This window comes from Ursus arctos, unplaced genomic scaffold (genome assembly GCF_023065955.2).
Source record: "Ursus arctos isolate Adak ecotype North America unplaced genomic scaffold, UrsArc2.0 scaffold_18, whole genome shotgun sequence".
Taxonomy (NCBI): domain Eukaryota; kingdom Metazoa; phylum Chordata; class Mammalia; order Carnivora; family Ursidae; genus Ursus; species Ursus arctos.
Genome location: NW_026622852.1, coordinates 6,629,037 through 6,648,636, shown reverse-complemented (window position 1 = coordinate 6,648,636; position 19,600 = coordinate 6,629,037).

Below are 19,600 nucleotides of genomic sequence, written 5' to 3'. Positions count from 1 at the left end.
AACCTATGGCGTAGGCCATCTACAAATGGCTAACAGACACATGAAAAAATGTTCAAAATCATTAGCCATCAGGGAAATTCAAATCAAAACCACATTGAGATACCACCTTACACCAGTTAGAATGGCAAAAATTGACAAGGCAGGAAACAACAATTGTTGGAGAGGATGTGGAGAAAGGGGATTCCTCTTACACTGTTGGTGGGAATGTAAGTTGTTACAGCTACTTTGGAAAACAATATGGAGGTCCCTTAAAAAGTTATAAATTTAGCTACCCTATGATCCAGCAATTTCACTACTGGGTATTTACCCCAAAATATAGACGTAGTGAAGAGAAGGCCATATGCACCCCAATGTTCATAGCAGCATTGTCCACAATAGCCAAATTGTGGAGGACGCTGAGGTGCCCTTCAACAGATGACTGGATTAGGAAGATGTGGTCCATATATACAATGGAATATTACTCAGTCATCAAAAAGAACAATTTCACAACATTTGCAGCAACATGGACAGGACTGGAGGAGATTATGCTAAGTGAAATAAGGCAAGAAGAGAAAAGACAATTATCATATGGTTTCACTCATTTATGGAACATAAGAAATAGCAGGAATATCGGTAGGAGAAGGAAGGGAAGAATGAAGGGGGGGTAAACAGAAGGGGAATGAACCACGAGAGACTATGGACTCTGGGAAACAAACTGAGGGCTTCAGAGGGGAGGGGGGTGGGTGATTGGGATAGGCCGGTGATGGATATTAAGGATTTAGAGTGAACACTGTTTCTCATAAATAAAATCCCAATAGATACAGTTGGTATATAACTAACCCAAATCTCTCTTTCGCAGAATTACGACTCTGATATAGTGGCAGAATTCAGCAGAATCAAGTAAAGCTGGAGAATTGGTGGAGCAAATAGAGACAGCCACAGATCTACTGGAGAAAAGAGTAGAGGATACTGACTTCTGAGGTACCAGCAAAGTGACTGGACCACATGAGAGTCTGTGGCTCCTTACAGTTGTTGTACCCTCTTATCTGAGAGCCATCCATTGTTACATTATCTTATCTGGCCTCTGAGTTCCCATCTAAATGGATACTTTTGCAGGAGAAACCTGTACTCAAAAGTTTCGATGGATTGCAAATTATTCCCATCTCATTTTGTGCTACACACACACACACACACACACACACACACACACAATTACTTCCCTCATGTTCTTATTTTCTCTTTCTTTTTTTATAATTTGAAATGATAGAAGTGTTTCTGATAGCTGGCCAGGGAACATAAGGACAGCATTTACTTATTCAGATTAGCAAACTTCTCTAGTGAAAGAGTTGACTTTTTTCTCTTTATTTATAGAAATGAAAGTCTTTCTAAAGAAATGTGAACCTTAAAATGATACCTAATGCCGTTTGCGTTGTTTATTATCCCAGTTTTCCATCTCCTGCTGCATTAGCTCTCTGTTCTGAAATAATTTTTTTAATACTTGTCTACAGAGCTTTCTTTTTTCTGTCTTTAACAAATCTCTTTCCCCAGGAGGTTTTCTTTGGTTAATAACACCCTGTAAGTACTTCACATGGCATTATAATTTGTTGCAAAGGTAGCCTGAACAGTGCTTGACCTCACATAGTTCTATAGATCACTATTGATTTAAAGTGACAGACTAAATTCTCCACATTAGCCTGCAACACATTTTTAATACACCAATAAAACAGAATTACTTCAAAGGAAACAATTTTGTCCGTGGCTCTAAAGCAGAAAACAGAATGCAAATATCAGGGTACTTTTCTAAGTTATGGAGCATACACATCTACAAACCTAACTGTGCATCACAGAAATTCACTACCTTGTACGATATTTTGTAGGGAAAGGAAAAAGCATTAGCTCTCATATCAGGGAACTATTTAATGATGTAAAATATATCTAAACTGATTAAAAATAACATTTTTTTTTGGTTTTGGTGAAGAGTATACATGTGTTTAATTTCCTTTTAACCAAGAGCTGCATACCCTGCAGAATGTTTTACACTGTATTTAAGCCCATCTCTACATTTTTTCAAATCACAGAAGTACCGAGACAGGCACCCCATAAACTGCCGGATTTCCTATTTCATTGCTCCCTTTTAGATTAAATTCTCAGACCAACCACTGAACATGATAAGTGGGGACATTTCTACTTTTGAATTTATTATATTCTACTTACTGTCATTCCTTTCACCCTAATACATTTTTATTTAGCATATGCACTCCATTTAGATGGACAACATATTTTAACTACAGATTAAAGAAATTATGGGTTCTCACTAAATTTATTATAGTTTAGTTAAATCTCCAGTCTACATTTGCAGATATTAGAATATTAATTATTGTTTGATCATTATTCCTTTTTGTTATATTCCTTTATCTGGATCCCATGACTATTTTCTTTACTTTATGGAATTCTGATTCAATTCTCTGTTGTTGTCCACTGCCTCCCCCACCCCGAGGTTTGATAATCTTGGTAATGTGTTCATCTACATATGTATTTTTAAATTTCATTAACGTCACTCCATTGGCATGGTATTTACCTTTACATTTTTTCCCTCATAATAAATTAATTTTATTTCTTTTCCTGGACACGCAAGAATCATTATTGGAAATCAAGTTCTTCTTTCATGAAATCATCACCCTGAGAATGACCTGTCTTAGCAATTCAGCCTGGCTGGCTCAATTGGAAGAGCCAATTACTCAACTAAGTCAATGAATTCAGTTACTAAGTAGACATCCAAAGAAGTAAAACAGTAACCATTTATATTAATCAGTCTTATTATGCTACTGGTTCACTCACTATATTGGAAGATATTATAAGCATTTTCCAATGGCATTTGATTCTGTGCTGGATTTTAAAATTTATTATGTGGTTTTTATTCTAAAAGAGAAATACATTTTATCATGCAGAGTGTTTTTGGTAACTTAAAATCTTTGAAGAATATGATATCAGTCTTTTCTCCCCATTTTAGAGTCGGGTGTTTAGTTTTAAAATGTCTTTAGTAAAAGGCAGCATAGATAAAATTTGAGAGATGGTTATTTTTCTCAGTTACTAAGGCTTTTCCTTAGTAATACAGTCAAATATTATTTTAATTATGTAGAAATTTAAAATAAAAATAGTAATGGGAAAGGCACTTTTAGCTACCACTTGTAAGTCTTTTCTACATGGTAATCAAACACTGTGCTGATTTATATATTCTAGCTAATTTAATTGTTACAGCAGTATCTCCAATCACACATAGGAAAATGAAGATCAGGTAATTTATCAAATACCATGTCATCATTGAGAGGGATAGCTAGGGTTTGAACAGTGCCTGTTTATTTCAAAGTCTGTGTTTTTAGCTGTGATGGTATGTATTCTGGTTCCCATTTATAGTAAGCTTACTGTTAAGTGTATTCTGAAAGCAAAAATGAACAAACCTTTCTTCATTTCCTGAAAATACAGTTGTTGGATTTTTTGTTTTTTGTTTTTTGTTTTTTCTGTCAGGGATGTTTTAATGACTGCAGCATAGCAGCATAAATTCTGATGTAGACTTGTCTGCAGTAAGTCAGATGTCCACATCATCAGAGATGATGCAGTGAGCAGGCAAATGAATGGATAACAAAAAGTCCCCAAACTAGGGGCCATTTTGGTGTCCATTTTTCCTATTTTGACATCCTTTGTCTGGATTTCATCCATTATTACTTTTATTAATAATTTAACATGTATGAAATGTATCAATGTAACATTATCTTCATAATGTTGGGAAATGAGCTGGAAAACAAGAAAACTAATACACAGTTTAGAAACTTGTCTGAGATTACTTACAAGTAAATATTGAATCTTAAACTAACCTCTTGCGGCCAAATAAATGTTCTTCTTATTTTTTTCCAGGAAAAAAAAAAGTTTCATGAAGAGTTATCAAAGTGTGTTAATCATGGGATGTCCTATGGAGTCAACAAAACATGTTTTGAAGCTAATTCTGCTATTTATTAACTTTTTTATACTAGTTATTACATGTTATATTAAACTCCTAATTATATTATAATATCCTGATTATAATCTCCTATAAAAGATACTTATCTTACAGGCTTAAAGATTATATGTGGAACAATCCTGATAATATAGAACATAATTAATGGTATTTATTATTATCAATAAGCCATATTTGAAAAAAAATAGTCTTCTTTGCGCTTCTATAGATAAAGGAAAGAAAACCTGGCACTGTAGTATAAAGAAGAGAAAGAACCAGATTATCTTTGGCAATGTGTCTGTTCATAAGCATAAACCTCTTTTATTTATTTATTTATTTATAAAGATTTTATTTGTTTAATTTTTTTGTGAGAGAGAGAGCATGAGTGGGGGAGAGAGGGGCAGAGGGAGAAGCAGACTCTCCACTGAGCAGGGAGCCCGATGTGGGACTCCATCCCATGACCCTGGGTTCAAGACCTGAGCCAAAGGCAGACACTGAACCTACTGAGCCGCCCAGGTGCCCCACATCTTTTATTTATATTGGGAAACTTTTACGGACTATATACTTGTTGAGTGGTTATTATTCTGTAGTTTCAAAGTCACCTGTCTTACTCGGGACAGAGGCATGGTGATGCTCCTGATGGTTATAGATTAAAATCTATTTCATAATCAGTGTAAATATAGCCAGTATGATCAAAATTAATCTATAATTAGACTTAATTGATGTTTTAAACTCAATTAAATGACAAAAATAACAGTTGGAATATATTATCCAATACTATAAGCCTAATAGACTATTTAAATCTAATCGTTTAGATCTACTGACTGGCCTAAAAAGTACACCTCTGAACTTTTAAATATATTACCATAATTTATCAAAAGTTCCACTATCTTTATTAGTGCCATTTCACCAAATTGATTGACTAACCATTGGCATTTCATTTAGATTGAATTTCAAACTGTTCATTAATATTTGAGAACTAGATCTTGCTGTATAGTGATTAAAATCTAGAGGGAGAGAGAACCTTAGAACCTCACCTCTCCCATTGATTTTATAGACAAGGAAATTCCATCCTATAAATGCAAAATTATTTGTCCCAGGTCACTAGGGGCATACCCAGTATAAGAAAATGTAAGCCGTCTTTCAGAATTGACCAAACTTTTAAATTTTCCTATAGTAAAAGGATATTTACTTCTACTAGAATTCTACCAAATTCCAAACTAAGAAGTCTACTGATTTCTAAACTAAGAATTCTAGTATTTTCAAGGCACCTGGCTGGCTTAGTCAGTAGAGCATGTGACTCTTCTTGGGGTTGTGAGTTCAAGCCCCACGTTGGGCAGGAGGGCTACTTTTAAAAAAATTCTAGTATTTTCAAATACTAAAAATGAAATATAAACTGATATCTTGACTGCTTCTATGCAAGATCATTGACTGTACCAAGCTTTCTATTGATTAAAAAAATGTTTTTCTTTTATATTGTGTCATATTTTAATAAACTGAGCTTTTTAAATAAAGTTTGAAAATCATTTACTTTTCCAAAAGTGTTGTTATTGGTTCTTGAACCTATTACATGAGGACCCCAAGACATTGCAGTATTCTTTTTTCCACATGGTGTAGTTCAATCTCACCAAGAAGTCAGTTACAGTGTGCTCGGGATCTGTGATTTGTGTTCCTCTTTCCAGCCTGAGTAGCTTTTGTCTAGGCACGGCTGCCCTTGTTCTTAGTCCCTGTATTTCCCCTTATAAATATGCCACCACTCCTGGCAGAGTTGCTGTTATAACTGGCTCCCCTTTTATCCTCAGGGCATGTATCGTCCCTGATGCTCTGCAACAGTCATTGTCTTTTTTTTTTTTTTCTGGAAAAATAAGAAGACAGCTTCCTGGTATCCCGATGTGAGGCACATAAGAATGTATACTCCCCTGTGGGTTACGTTCTTTGGGGAAGGTTTCAAAGCTGCATTGCTATATCTCAAAATCTAACAGAGATTTTATTTCAGTATGATGCTTCCTTCATATTTTGTCTATGATGCAATAAATCTCCTAGGAGAAAACTCAGCTAAAAGAAGATTGCTTGAACAAGCTTAGGCAAGTTATCTTGGACTCAGAGCAGGGAAAAGCATGACACATTTTATTCTATATACCACCTGTCCAATCCTTCCTTGAACTGGGTGTGGGTTTAAGCAGTACAATGACATCTCAGGAATGAAAGCTAGAGATTTCCTCTGCAGAATAAAAATTTATGCTAATTTTTATTTATTTTTAAAAGAATATAATTTAAAGAAATAAATACAGAGTTTTTTATTCCGTACAATTGTATATGAATACACACACATGCACAGTGCACAAAGAATTATTTTAAGTCATGAATTTTAAACAGAACTTCCTCAGAGAGAAGAGAACAGATTTATAACCAGCTGGTGTCAGGCTATACTTGGCATGTGGTACCTAGATTTAGTTATCATCTTCAAAGCCATGAATGCCAGTCTAAAAACACTATTGTGCACCTAAGACAAATGGTCGGGGAATTCCTTTAAGCAATCTCAGGCAAGGAGAACAAGGTCAAATGTCATCACAGTGCACTGAAGTTGCTGAGGCCTGATTCCCTAACTAAGTTTTCTGAGGCAGCTAGAGCTGTCAGGGCTGCAGAGGAAGCCAATGGTATTTTGAAGGATGTGAGAGCAGCAAGTTGTTTTTCTGTATTTTTGTATGCCAGTATAGACACATGGTTTCATTAAATGAAAATATGTGAAAGATGTTAGGTTCTGAGAATCAGACTACTGGTGTAGAATGGGGTGCCTGCCGTCCCTTCCCAAACAGTATAGACACATGGTTTCATTAAATGAAAATATGTGAAAGATGTTAGGTTCTGAGAATCAGACTACTGGGGTAGAATGGGGTGCCTGCCGTCCCTTCCCAAACAGGCATCAACGTGTCCTTTGTGCATTTTCTCATAAAGGGACCACCGTGATCATAACTTATTGAATTCCTCTTAGTCAGCATTCTTCATCAAAATATCCAGGCCCTCTAACTCCCTCCTCAGTAGCACTTACCATAAAAAAAAAAATGGATTTCCTTCTATACCCTGGTAGGGAATTCCAATGTTTGATACCAACTTCTCTGAGAAATGCTTATTCCACTCAGCTCTGCCTCCTACTCCTCTCTCAGAAAGTTTCCCCCTGTTGCTTCCGTCTGCTACACAGTGAATTCCACAGCTGTTTGGGCCAGAGATAGACCTCTGATCCAACCTGAGCAAAACAGATTCACTCTCTCAGAAATTTGGATTTAGGACACCCGGAATTCCATTTGTTTCTAATGAAATCTGGGAATTACTTTAAATTCAATGCTGAAAGGGCCCTATTGAGCTTTTGTTCAAGCTCAGCAGAGAGTGAGCTGCAGTTGGCCCCAGCTCCTCCTAAAAACTTGGTATGCTTTCCATGGCTTCTGTAGCACTGTCCTCTTGTAGTTTTCAAACACCTGCTCTTTCTGTTTTACTTATCTTAGCTTGAGTGGGTTCTCTTTCTTGCACTCACCTATTTCCTGAACAACAACTGGAGAGATCAGTGCCTATTTAGCAAAAATAAAGTTTTAGGGTCTGCATATTCAGAGTAACCAGGACTTCTCCTACAAGTCCTGCTCTTTATTATTGCACAACGCTCTTGTTTTATTGCAACTGTCAAGTGAAAATCCATCACAGCATCAGTGCATCCACAGGAATTATAGTCTGAGACGAGAGACAGAGACTGCTTTTAAACTTTGCTCCATTTTGAGCTTTCTATGTGAAGTCATGGAGGGTTTATAATTTTTCTTGAAGATTTATCCTTTAAAGAATGCATTTGAATCCAAATGATAAATTTTCTCATCATTACTGCATTTTAAAAATTTCTATGAATCTTGTTCATATAAGATTCACTGTTGACTGAGATGTGTTATATAAAAGCCTAGTGCTATTTCCTATATGGGCTTGACTTTTTAGATATAGCTAGTCTCATGAAACCATGGGTTTATTATTTTTATACGCTCACATTTGTAGTAGTCTGTCACCAAACACCAGTTGTTTTTGTTTTTATTTTCATTTTTGTTTTTCAGCCAGTTATACAGCTCAGTTCAACAAAATATTAATGTCCTACTTGTTTTCAAATGTTTGGAATACAATTCTTGTATAGAAAAATACATATGAAATGCCATTAACAACTGCCCTGGCTAGGCAAAGCCAAAACATCTCTGAAAAGGGTCTTGTGTGAATACATTTGGGTCCATCTTCTAACAGAAAAGTTCAGTTGTTAACTACATGTCATTAAAATTAGAAATTTTCCGGGGCGCCTGGGTGGCACAGTGGTTAAGCGTCTGCCTTCGGCTCAGGGCGTGATCCTGGCATTATGGGATCGAGCCCCACATCAGGCTCCTTCACTATGAGCCTGCTTCTTTCCCACTACTCCGGCTTGTGTTCCCTCTCTCGCTGGCTGTCTCTATCTCTGTCAAATAAATAAATAAGATCTTTAAAAAAAATTAGAAATTTTCCTGCAGAAAATATCTTTGCAAGTAGTTGAAGAAGTCATTTAAAACTGTTCTTAAAAGAAAGGAAAAACAGTGTTTGTGCATAAATCAAATGGTGACTCTGCCGAATTCTCTGATGTCTTTTCTTTCATTGCTTTTCTTTTGGAAAAAAGGACACCATAGCAACCAGTTAAGAAAGGGTGCTTTAACTGGTTCCTTATTTTTTACCATAAGATGAACTATTTCCCCCTAACCTCACTTTTCAATATCCTCTGAGACTATGTAACCAACTTTCTGGAATACTTTACTGTCAGAGAGAAAAAATACTATATATCTTTCTATACATCAAAACATTTACAAAATTAGAAGCTGTGTGAGAAAAAATGCTTGTGTGTGTGTGTGTGTGTGTGTGTGTGTTTTAATACCTGGGCTTAATGAGTTCAATGATCCTCTCACTCCAGTATTTATGATTCTATTTTATATAGCTGTGATGTACAATATTAACTATCTTAGAGTACATTGAACTAAGTAAATATCTCCAAAAGAGTTACTGCTAGAAATTGAATGAGTTTAAAGCTTTTTTGTATGGATAAATAATTCGATGATACTTGAGAAAAATGTTGGCGTTAAGAGCCTGGATATGACAAATCGTTACACACACACACACACACACACGCACAAGCACAAATGCATTTGTCTTTATAATAGTTGTACACAAATTAGATTTTCCTAGCCAATCAGGTGAAAAGAGGTAAAGTTTAAAGAACATAGAAAAACATATGAGAGAGTGAAAGATAATTTGATTGCATGTAAGTCATAGCCAGATGATGTCACTTCAATGACGTATACTGAAAGAAATTTTAAAAACTAGAAGGTTCTAAAATGCTTTTAAAAAAAGACTTTTATAAGATATTTTATTAGGTTAAATGACAACTCCTACCACTGACTCTTTAGCAAAAGTATACATATTAACTAAGCATTTATGAGACTGTTTTGTCTCAGGTTGAGTTGCTATGTTTACAAGAAATAATGAAAAGTCTGAGTTTTTTATTTGGGTAATGCTCAATTTAAAAGTCATAGATAAGAAATTACGTGGTAATAAGTCAATGCTGGAAAAATGAAATTGTGTGTATGTATGCTTGCCAGAAATTAAAAGACATCTTGGAATTGTAGGACTTGGACATGAATTGAAGGTTTTAGCCAATCCTGCAATCCCTTGAAGGTTAAGGATCCTCCTATTATCTATCCCAATTTCCAATGTGGATTACAACCACGTTCATATAACTATAGATGACTTCAGCTCTTGACTTGGCAATCTGTGCTATATTTTTCTGAAAAACAAAACATCCTTGAGAATGTCTGAAAGGCTTATAGGACATTTCTGGAAAAGAAACTTTTGGAAAAGTTCTGGAAAAGACTTATCCCAAAGGAAGCTTTTAGATATACAAACATTGGCTTAAGATAGTGCTTTGGTTTGTGGAAGGAAAGATTATTTTGATTATAGTTTACAACCCTTTTCCCAGGTTGTCCCGTGACTCAGATCTGTAGACATGTAATTGAGATACAGGGAGAGAAAATAACACTGACTTGTGAGTACAAACTATTAAAAGCCAGTTTATAAATTAGGTCACATGGGAGATAAGCAGAATATCACACCAGGAATAAATAGGTTATTAAAATCCTCTATTCCAAAGAAAAGCCTAGGAGGCTTTGAAACAATCAAAGCAGAATCAGCAGATGTGCTTTGGCAGCGAACCAGTGATGCTTCTGGAAATGGCATGACAGTTCCAGGAAGTCACTCTTCATGAGCTTCAAGTAGGCTTTTCAGAGGTAATTGAACGTATGACTCAGTCCTCAGAGGCCCTAGAGAGGGTACATCAGCCTTATCACAGACATTATACAAGGATCCAGATCGAGATATAATAAACATGTTTCAATGACATGGAACAGTGGGAAAAGATGGCTTTAGGGTAGATGAGGCATTGCTCTGGGATTTCTAGATACGCTTTCAAAAGCATTCCATGATAAAGGAAGGGATTGGAATCAGATTAACACAAATGTAGAATGTGCTCTGAATGACTACAATGAAATTACCTTAGATTACTATCACACTGGAATCCTGGTTTGTCTTTGTTTGTTTGTTTGTTTGTTTGTTTGTTTGTTTGTTTGAGGAAGGATGGGGAGGGCTGCTAATGTGGTCTGGGAAGCTGGTCTATAATCACAATTGAATGAAAAAGATTGACAGCTCCAAGATTTTAGAATCAATAAAGGGAGCTTGATTATAACAAGGTAATATATATCCTGTAAAGAAAGGCCAGTATCTTGGTATTTCTGAATAGGCCCTGGTGTTTAAAGACAGATTACTTTGCTTTTGAGGCTAAATCAAATATAATGGATGATGGCTTGCTCTGGGCTCATCTGGTAATTGGAACCTAATATCCTAGCATTACAGATATGCTCTGAAGGATATAGCTATGTGTGTACATGTTAGGAGTTGTAAGCTACTTGTCAACATAAAATATATAATATGTAGTTGCATAAAATGTGGACCAAAAGCCTTTGAATGTATAGGTCTATAGTACTTACATATAAAACTACTGGTGGGAGTCTTCTCCTTCAAATGCCCAGAGACACTACTGTTGTTAAGAATAAAAGCAGGAGTTCATACTCTAATGGTTTAATTGCCAATGATACAAAAATGACATGATGGCAGTTTTTTTGGTTTTTTTTGTTCGTTTTGGTTTTGTTTTTGTTTTTAAATGGCTAAAGAGGATCATCCTTCACTAAAAAGAAAGGGACTTTTCTGATTTTTTCTGATTTTCTCTGTTCAATACAACTGACTATATATGATTGAAATTATGGACCACATGAGACCCAGGGGAGTGTTGGATTTATTAGATGGAATGAAAAACACTTAGCTTCATCACAGGGAAGAAGAAAAATCATTTCTTTTTGATATATAGAATGGGGCAGAGTATCACTGGATTTAATACTGAAGAATATTAATTCAAAGGGTAAAGGATTCATACTGCAAGCTGGTGAATCTGGTCATATTGACTACTTAAATATATTTTATTCCCAGCATACACAAGAAAGTATACTGTAAAAGACTTGGACTCTCTTTTTTCTAATTTATCATTAACTCTCTGACCATTTTGGAATCCCAAATCTAAAAATGTTCTTTAGATTGTTCAAGAGAACAAATCCACTCTCTCTACTTACTCAAGCAATTCAAAATTTTCTCATACATCCTCATTATTTTCCTTTCGAATGAATTATTTCTATCAATGTGAAACATTATTTTTGTCTCCTCTCTTCCAAAAAAAAAAAAAAAAAAGAAAAGAAAAAGAAAGAAAGAAAGAAAGAAAGAAAGAAAGAAAGAAAGAAAGAAAAGAAAAAAGAGGAAAAAAAAACCCTTTGGTCTCCATTTTTATTGTCTCAATACAAACTTTTATATGAAATTTTCTGATTTGGGTGCCTAACTGATATGAACTTTTAACATACAGCTTTTGAACCCAGCCCTAACCTAATATTTAAGTTTTACTATAGACACACACTGAATAACAGGGATAGTTTTCCTAAGATAAACTAATGGATATTTGAAGATTTTCATAGGGAATATGAAAGTTATTTTGTTACCTTGAAAAATTTGGGAGGTCCCTGCTCATGTAGTATGAATAGTATATAATAGGATGTTGTATTGTGCTGAAACAGCCACATTTTCTTGACTGGTTTCATAGCTGGGAATAAAATCTGTTCTTTAAGATCAAGGGGAAATGTGTATATTTGAACATCTTTCTGACAGTTTCAAAAATTACTTATCCTCTTGAAGTGTTTGCATGGCAGTAATAGAGGTTAGATAAATCCAAAAATAATGCCTGTGACAGATAAAAAACTAGTGAAGAAAATAGACTCTCCTCATACAGATTCAATCACCAGCATCTATAAGAACTAAACCAATAATAGTTCACAGAAAAATAAATAAATATTATTTTTTAGCTATAGCCTTGGCATGTGTAACAAAACTGTGGCTTCATTCCTGCTGCATATCTACTGAAATAACCACCCAAGCGATAAGAAGTTGGAGATAACATTTTGTTTTACTAAGAAAATATAAAATACATGTAATTGTTAATTTTCAATGAATCTTTCATTTTCATGACTCTTTGAAAAATGTTTATGAAATTATATCTTTTAATAAATACATATGCTTACGTGGATATACAACACAGGTGATTACAAGATGCCTCACTGAAATACAATTTAGTTTATCACTAAATAAATAGAGACTAAACTGAAGTAATATGCTTTCAAAACAAACTTTTAGGTGTTTTTCCTAATCATAGACTTTAAATTGCATAATGATATGTGAAAAAAGCAAAGCACAAAAATGTGTGCTTATGTGTGTGTATAGTGAACCATATAAAGAAATAGACCAAAATTTTCTGTGCCAAAATATGCCAAATATACCAGTTTGGTGAAATTATGTATGATTTTAATTGATTTGTGTTCTGTTAGTCATCATTTTTATAACTATATTTGCCATGAACCACAAACCAAAATTTATATTTGTATTCATTTTCCTGTCTATGGTGTATAATCAAAGCTCACAAATCTAACATTGAAAACTTGGCACCATAGCTAATACCCAAAACACTGAAATTCATTAAGACTTGATAATTTATGTTTCATTTCCTCAGTGGTAATGTATAATTATAATTATTTTAGCTTCTCTGATGAATTATTATCATATCATAAAATGTAGCAATACGTAAATGAAAAGTATCCTCTTCATAATTCCTAGGGTTTTTTTGTTTATGCTATTTTTTGTTTCTCTCTCTCTTTTTTTTTTAAAGATTTTTATTTATTTATTTGAGAGAGAGAGAGAGAGCACAAAAGCAAAGAGAACAGCAGGCAGAGGGAGAGGGAGAAGCAGGCTGTCCCTTGATCAGGGAGCCCAATGCAGGGCTCAACTCCAGAACCCTGGGATCATGACCTGAGCACCCCAGGCACCCCAATTTTTTGTAATTTGAAAACATTTTTCTTGGCCTATTTAAGTAGATTTTTTATACTGTACAAAGAAAGAAAAGAAATAACAGTTATAGATTTGTTATAATGAATATAATTATCACCTGTTTTATTTATTCAAGGAATCAGAAAAGTTACCAGTTTGAGGAAGTTTTATTAATGATCATTATTTAGCAATAAATAAGAAACCAATTATTTTAATATGTAATAAAAATTAACACAACTGATAGCACTCAAAACTTTGTTGACCAAAAATGGCATAGTGAAACAAAAAGCAAGATTTGGATTAAATGTACTTGGGGCAAATTTTCACTCTGACATTTAGAATCTGTCTGATATTTGCTAAATTACTTCATTCTTTTTGATACTGTTATCTTAAACTGTCAAAATTTATAAAAATACCATATTCCTTTCCTAGGGTTGCTGTAACAATTACTACATGCTGAGTGGCTTAAGTCAACAGAAATTTATTCTCTCACAGTTTTGGAGGCTAGAAGACTGAAATACTTGTAGGCAGCGCCATGCTCTTTCTGAAAGTTCCAGGGGATAATCTGTTCCATTCTTTTCTCTTAGATTCTAATGTTACTAGCAATCCTCAGAGTTCTTTGCCTTGTATACACATCTTTCCTATTCATTTCTCTATCATATATGGTGTGTCTCTCTCTTTCTGTCCTTTTTTCATGAGGACAAGAGTCGTATTGGATTAAGGGCCTACCCTACTTCATGTGACCTCATATTAACTTACATCTTAATTGCATCTGCGAAAACCCTATTTCCAAATAAGATAATATTCACAGGTGTCAGGAACTTCAATATAACTTTATTATTGGGAGCAAGGGAGGATGACACAGTCAACCCATGAAAATTACCTAACTCAATTGTTTTTAGTAAAATTAAATATACTATCTGGTACATTTGCAACTAATCTAACATTGTGTGTGAAATATACTTCAATAACAAATAATAATAAAATAAAGACCACCTCCTTTAAAGTTAAAAAAAGAAAATTAAATGCGATATTATATGCAAACTCATTAACAAAGACCTATACACTGTGGGCACTCGATGTTAGTTGCATTTCTGCTCTTTTGCCTGTGTATGTCATGCGAATAATGGTGACAATTCATTACAGTCAATACAATGTCTTTTAACTTTTTCATATTACCCTACTTCTAAATTGTTTTAGGACAAATTATGAAAGATATAATTGAAGAAATGAAATGCTAGGTGTTGTTTAGTGTACACTTCCTTATCTGAGTCTGTAGAGCTCTCTACTTTCACTGTCTTACTGCTATTTTGCAACTCTTCAAATTGTAGAAAACTGCTGGTTATACAGACGAAATGATTGTCTATAGCGATGCAAATTATTTTTGTCAGATGGAGCTGAAAACCATCTCACCTAAGAAGGTATTTTCTATTAAATTCATTTCAACATTTTTGATTTCCAATATATGTCGGCTCCTAGGACTCTCATTTGAAATGGTTTTAAACATCTTGCTGGTTCCCCCATGAATTAATAAGTTGAATAAAGTCTGTCTGTGTTCATTTTAGATTTGCATGACAGTCATAATTTTACTTAAAAAACTATATTATTCCATGTAGTTTTTGACAAATCTTTGAAGAATAAAGAAATGAAAAGATTCAGTCCTTTAAAATGTCACTATCTCTCAACATGATATGCAGCACCTGTGTGGAAAAGAACTGAACCCAAAAGCTTTATAACTTTTGAACTAGAGGGCAATTCATAGGAAGAAGCCAAGAAGTAATTTTGGGGGGCAAAAAATACTGTTAGATAATAAGCATTTCTTAAAGTCACATGAATAAAGTCTGCTTTACATTGAGAATTAATGCCTTGTAATTTAACAACCAAATTGATGCTCTGGTCTGTATCACTTTAGAAAGTAAAGCTTCAGAGCATAGAGGAGCTCCTGTTTTAGTTAAGGCCCAGTTAAAAGGTTTTAGTCATATAAAAATAAATGGGGGCAATTTCTACCCATTATCGTACTTACCCCAGTGAGCCAATTACATTGTGCTCAGGGACACATTGACTATTTTTCCTCTGAAATGTCAGAGAATGATTGCTTTTGTTGAACACAGGACCAGAATGGAAACTAACCACCAACCTTTGGGTTCTGGCTGTGTGAGTGACAGCTCCACGCCATTTGAATGGGAACCAAGAACTAGTCTGAAAAAGAGCAAGGAAGGAGGGAAGATGGTGGCAGAGCAGGAGACTTGTTTCATCCCACAAACACTACTAGATCACAATTAAATCATCCTAAATACCCCAGAAATTGACCTGAAGACTGACAGAACAAATTCTACAACTAAAGAGAGAGAAGAGGCCACATTGAAGAAGGTAGGAAGTGCAGAAATGTGGTTTGGGAGGGAAGTGGATTGTGTGTGCTATGCAGGGGAGGGAGCCATAGTAGTGGAACAGAACAAGAGAAAGAGGAGCACACAAGGGAATGCAAAAGGAGAATGTTTGGGGATGCCTGGATAGTGCAATCAGTTAAGTGACTGCCTCTTGGTTTCAGCTCAGGTCATGATCTCAGGGTTGTGAGGTGGAACCCCACATTGGGTTCCTCACTCTGCCCCTCCCTCCACTCTCTCTCTCAGTGCATACAATAAGTAAATAAATCTTAAAAAAAAAAAAAAAGGAGAAACTTTCTCTGAAGTCATTGGCCTGGTAAATGACAGGGGCTAAATTTCATAAGATTTTTAACCAGCAAGGCTTAAATCCTGCAGTTTTTAAAGGTCAGCAGGCTTGGATGTGATGGAGCCAGGAGTGCACTGTACTACTCCTAGAGAGAAGGCAGGCTAACAACTTAGGGCAGACAGTGAGGAAATAATGATCTGACAATGCCTGGGGCACACAGTGGGGAGGTTCTTTGCTCCTCTCAGGGTACTTCCCTAAGAGGCGGTCTTCACAGAGATGTCTCTCTAGTAACAAAGGAGCTGGCTGATGCCATTTTCCCTTCCCAGGAAAACAAAACAAAACAAAACAAAACAAAACAAAGCAAAACATAGCCACCAGTGGGAAGTAGCACAAATGCCCACACTGGCTGACTAACTTGAATACACCAAGCCACACTCCCCTGCATTCCAGTAAGACTAATGCTCTCAGTCGAGCTTGCCTCAGTCCCAGTGTAGGAGACCTCTCCTCCAGAATACCAGAACAAACCCCTACCCACACCACCACAACTCCTGACCAGAGAGTTCTACAGGAACTCAGGTCTGGTGGAGTTGGTGGCAAGTCTCATTTCACAAGCAGATCAGAGACACCTGGTTAAAAAATACCACATTTCAAGGACCAAACACTGCACACTGCAAACAAAGAGAACCTCTGCAGATGAATGGCCTAAAGGATTCAACAGCTTAGCATATGCAGCAGAAAGTAGAGATACTCCCTGCAGTGTCAGGCCCTGGAAATTACATTACCCTTCCTTCGTAAAGCTATTACTTTTAGGAATAGGAGATGTACTGGCTTTTCTAACACAGAGAAGAATGCAAGGGCTTAGACAAAATGCTAAAGACGGATTAATTCTTCCCAGATGAAAGAACAAGATAAAGCCTGGCTAGAGATCTAAGCCACAGATGTAAGTAACATGCCTAATGGAGAATTTAAGGCAACAATCATAAGGATACTCACTGGGCCTGAGTAAAGAATAGAAGACATCAGGGAGACCCTTACCACAGAGATCAATGAGTTAAAAAAGAATCAATCAGAGATGAAGAATGTTATCAAAGAAATTGGAAATAGGCTTGATGCAATGAATAGCAGGCTAGAAGCAGCAGAGGAATGATTTAGTGACCTAGAAGACAAAATAATGCAGCTGAACAAAAGAGAGAAAGAAAAATTATGGAACACAAGAGTAGACTTAGGCAACTCAATGACACAATCAAATGTAATAACATTCATATTATAGGAGTCCCAGAAAAAGAAAAAAGAAAAAGCAGCAGAAAATTTATTTGAGGAAATAGTAGCAAACGTCCCTAATCCAGGATAGAAAACACACATCCAGATCCAGGAGGCAAGAGATCTTCCACCAAAATCAACTAAAGCAGTCCCAAACCAAGGTATAATATAACTAAATTTGCAGAATGTAGTGATAAAGAAAAAAACATCTTAAAAGCGTTAAGACAAAAGAAGCTCTTAACTTACAAAGGAAGACCTATAAGGCTATTTGGAGATTTCTAAACAGAAACTTGGCGAGCCAGAGAGAATGGCATGATATAGTCAAAGTGTCAAAAGGGAGAAATCTACAGCCAAGAATACTCTACTCAGCAAGGCTATCATTCAGAATAGAAGGAGAGATAAAGAGTTTCCCAGGGGAAAAGAAAAAAAAAAAACTAAAGGAGTTTGTGACCACTAAACCAGACCTGCAAGAAATATTAAAGGGGAATCATTGAATGCAAAGAGAACAAAAGTGATAAAGACAAGAATGGATCAGAGAAAATCTTCAAAAACAATGACAAACCAAGTCATAAAATGGCACCAAACACATATCTATCAATAATTGCTTTGAATGTAAATAGAGTAAATGCTTCAATCAAAAGACATAGAGAGTCAGAATGGATAAACAAACAAGACCAATCCACCTGCCTAACAGAGACTCATTTTATTTTATTACTTTTTAAAAGATTTATTTATTTATTTGTGTGTCTGGGAGAGAGAGACTGAGCGAACAGTGGGAAGGGGCAGAGGGAGAGAGAAAGAACTTCAAGCAGACTCCCTACTGAGAGCTGAGCCTGACACAGGGCTCAATCTTAGAACTCTGAGATCATGACCTGAGCCGAATCAGGAGTCAGACACTTATCCAACTGAGGCACCCAGGAGCCCCTATAAGAGACTCATTATATATCTAAAGACACCTGCAGATTGAAAGTGGCGGGATGGAGAAATAGTTATCATGTAAATGGATATCAAAAGAAAGCCACAGTAGCAATATTTGTATTGGATAAACTAGACATTCAAACAAATACTATAACAAGAGATAAAGAAAGGAATTATATAATCATAAAGGGGACAATCCAACAGGAAGATCTAACAATTATAAATATGCAGCCAACATGGGATCACCCAAATACATAAAATAGTTAACAACAAACATAAAGGAACTTATCAATAGTAATGCAATAATCATAGGGTACTTTAACACACCACTTACATCAACAGACAGATCATCTAACCAGAGCATCAACAAAGAAACAATGGCTTTGAATGTCAGACTGGACAGGATGGTCTTGACAAATGTATTCAGAACATTTCATCCTAAAGCAGCAGGATACACCTTCTTTTCAAGTGCATATGGGAAGACACCCTCTGATCACATATTAGGTCACAAATCAGACCACAACAAGTACAAAAAGATTGAGGTCATACCATGCATCTTTTCTGACCAGAACACTATGAAACTAGAAGTCAACAACAAGAAAAAATCTGGAAAGACCAAAAATACACGGAGGTTAAACAAAATGAATGGGTCAACCAGGAAATCAAAGAAAAAATCAAAAACTACATGGAAACAAATGAAAATCAAATAACAATGGTCCAAACCTCTGGGATTCAGCAAAAATGGTCCTGAGAGTCAAGTATATAGCAATATAAGCCTACCTCGAGAAGCAAGGAAAATCTCAAGCACACAACCAAACTACACCAAAAGGGGCTAGGAAAAAACAAACAAACAAACAAACAAACAAATGAAATCTAAAGCCAGTTGAAGGAAAGAAATAATAGAGAGCACAAATGACACAGAAACAAACAAAACAAACAAACAAACAAAATAACCAGTAGAACATATCAATGAAACCAGGAACTGGTTCTTTGACAAAATCAATAAAATTGATAAACCTCTAGCCATACTGATCCAAAAGAAAAGAGAAAGGACCCAAATAAGTAAAATCACAAATGAGAGAGGAGACGTCATCACCAACACTACAGAAATAAAAACAATTATAAGAGAATATAATGAAAAACCATATACCAACAAATTGGACAACCTAGAAGAAATGGACAAATTCCTAGATACATATAAATTACAAAACTGAAACAGGAAGAAATAGAAAACTTGAATATACTGATCATCAGCAAAGAAATTGAATCAGTAAT